Source organism: Belonocnema kinseyi, chromosome 9 (assembly GCF_010883055.1).
Source record: "Belonocnema kinseyi isolate 2016_QV_RU_SX_M_011 chromosome 9, B_treatae_v1, whole genome shotgun sequence".
NCBI lineage: Eukaryota > Metazoa > Arthropoda > Insecta > Hymenoptera > Cynipidae > Belonocnema > Belonocnema kinseyi.
The window spans coordinates 82,726,116-82,729,238 of record NC_046665.1 but is presented as its reverse complement, the minus strand read 5'-3'; the positions used below and the strand labels follow the sequence as shown (position 1 = coordinate 82,729,238).

At 46.3% G+C, this 3,123-nt stretch overlaps 1 protein-coding gene across 4 annotated transcripts in view; it reads right to left on the bottom strand.

Annotated features, from left to right (window-relative positions):
* LOC117179981 (membrane-bound transcription factor site-1 protease) overlaps positions 1-3,123 on the bottom strand; it is a 36,977-nt gene that overhangs the window by 1,527 nt on the left and 32,327 nt on the right. The gene's annotated exons all lie outside the window — the stretch shown is intronic.

Here is a 3,123-nt window from a genome sequence, read left to right as displayed (position 1 = left end):
TCTAGAACCCAAACAAAGGGCCTATGACAAATCCACTGAACACGTCCTCGGGTTGCGGATAGAGGGTTCAAGTACCAAGGGTTTCCCGAAGGAATTCTGGGATACCGGGCGACCTCTCAGAGTACGTTGCCTTATTCTTGCATGCGGGGCTCTACAAGGATGGACGAACCCCTTTCCCTAGCTTCTCGTGGGAACAACAATAACAACACCAAACATAGTTGTAGTAAGTGCGGTTCAAAACAATAGAACGCGCAGGGCTCCCGACAATGGGTCGGCCAACAATACCGACCAATCTAGAGCTGGGGGAGCCAATGAAAATGGATTCAATGCGATGGATCGGCGGGATCTCGCGACCTTTGGGTGGACGGAGCGACATGTCAGCAGCAATGTATGCGAAACCATGCTGAACTACTCCGAAAAAGGGGCTATGTAAGCGGAACGCCTACTCTACCACAGCTAGAACAAGCCGGCAACAAAGAAAGAGAGGCGACACTAAGACCAACCGCGGGCAGGCATCCAATAGGTGAAGAGCGATGCTTTACGACCCGGAGAAACATCAACACCAACTTTTCTCTCAAGCCTAAACATCTGGCTGAAATGGATGACCCGTTATCACACACTTAACAAGTCAAAGCTGCTGACCATCAGGCAGCATATTGTTGAGAGAATACGGATACTATCTGACGCTAAGAAAAGTCTAGAGCGGAGGGAGAGGTGGATCAGAGAAAATCAACAGTTTCTCTCTGACCCATCTCGACTCTTCCAAAACCCTCCGGTTACTGTCGAACACCCATCCAAACCAGAGGAAGTCGAACTATTTTGGAGAGAAGTCTACGAAGTGCAGCATAGACTTGACGAAGACTCAGAAAATATAAATAGCTTCAAGGAGTTATGTGTTGCCTTCATAACACCTGACAAAGAATGCCCACCCATCACTACCGAGGAGATGAAAAAAGTATTAAGAGGGATGAAGAACTATTCCGCACCGGGACCAGATTGTATCAAAACCTTCTCGTGAAAGAAGTTTTCTTCAACCCATCAGCGTTTGGCCCGTATTTTCACCTCATATTTGAAGTCGGAAGAGCCGATTCCGAAGTGGTTAGTGGAAGGGCGTACAATACTCCTGCCGAAAGTAGGCAACTTAGCTAACCCGAAGAATTACAGGCCAATAACTTGCCTGAATACACTTTATAAGATATTCACAGCTATCCTAAATGATAGGATTGTTCAGGCAATTGAACCTGTGTGGCAAGAAATGTATGAACAACGAGGCTCAAAGAAAGGCGTAGCCGGATGTCGGGAGAACCTGCTCATCTATAGATGTGTCTGCAAAGATGCAGCATTCTACCAGCGTGACCTATCGATGGCCTGGTTTGATTATCGGAAAGCTTTCCATTCGACCACCCATAGACTAATCATCTGTCTTTTGGAAATCTTTAAGGTTCATCCGCAAATAGTTAGGTGCATAGAGAGATTGATGCAGTTTTGGAAAACCAGATTTACTATCTCATCTGGAAAAAATCGTGTGACAACTAACAAGGTCACCTTTCAGAGAGGTGTCTTTCAGGGCAACACCATGAGCCCACTCCTCTTTTGCCTTACATTATTGCCACTATCTCTAGCACTTCGCCATTCCGACGGGTACTTGTGCGGCAAACCTGCAGATCGAAAGTACAAGATCACTCATGTATTTTACATGGACGATCTGAAGATCTATGCTAAAAACAAAGAGCAACTACATCTAGCTCTAGGAATTGTCGAGCGATATACTAAGGAAATTGGAATTGAACAAAAGCGCCAAGGTTTATTTGAAGCGAGGAAAACTTAATGGCATCCCTGAAGATCCTGAGCTCGTTGATAGAAGCGCTATACGACACCTTTGTGCTGGAAAGACTTATACATACCTGGGCGTGCCACAGAACCGCAATCAGGATGTGACATCTATAAAGGATACTCTCCGAAGCAGATAAAACGTCTCATCCGACAGATTTGGTCTTCCGAACTGTCGGCGAGGAACAAAATATCTGCAACAAACATGCTTGCCGTCCCAGTAGTACTCTATTCATTTGGAGTAGTTCCATGGACGAAGAACGAGCTCAGATCCCTTCATATCGGGACAAGAAAGGTTATGCACATGAACAAAAGCATGCATCTTAAGTCTTCCGTTCCGTGACTGTGCATCTCACGTCGTCAAGGCGGTCGCGGAATATTGAGTCTTGAATGTCTTCACAACAGGATTATTCTGGGTACAGCACATAGAGTTGCAAATGGAAGAGACCCTCTTCTTAAAATCGTCAGGAATCATGAAGAAGTGGGCAAAGGAGCGTTTCTGTACAAAGCAGCGGAGGAGGCTGCTGATCGCCGGGAGCGGGTGCTAATCTGGAAAATTGCACCCGCTCCCGGCTAAATCGCGGTAAAATTTCAGCCACAACCACGTCTCACGACCGTGAGATAGGTGGTTACAGTCTGTAAAGGAATCAATACGACGATCCTGCAAAAGCCTCGTGCACCCTAAGAACACGGAGCGACCCAAGGACAACCGCCTTCTGCATTTTTCCAGCAAGTGTTTTCGCATATTGTTGACACGCAGGGATGCTTTTTAGGCCATTAACAAGTGAAAGCTTGGCACTTCCAAGAGCGCAAAAGTTAGCTCACAAGACATTGACTGAAACACTGAAACACTGAGTTTTTCAGCAGCCTCCTCCGCTGCTTTGTACAGAAACGCTCCTTTGCCCACTTCTTTTCTTCGTGATTCCTGGCCATTTTAAGAAGAGGGTCTCTTCCATTTGCATCTCTATGTGCTGTACCCAGAATAATCCTGTCGTGAAGACATTCAAGACTCAATATTCCGCGACCCCCTTGACGGCGTGAGATGTACAGTCGCGGAACGGAAGACTTAAGATGCATGCTTTCGTTCATGAGCATAACGTTTCTTGTCCGATATCAAGGGATCTGAGCTCGTTCTTCGTCCATGGCACTACGCCAAATGAATAGAGTATTACCGGGACGGCAAGCATATTCGTTGCAGATATTTTGTTCCTCGCCGACAGTTCGGAAGACCAAATCTGTCGGATGAGACGTTTTATCTGCTTCGGAGAGTATCCTTTATAGATGTCACATCCT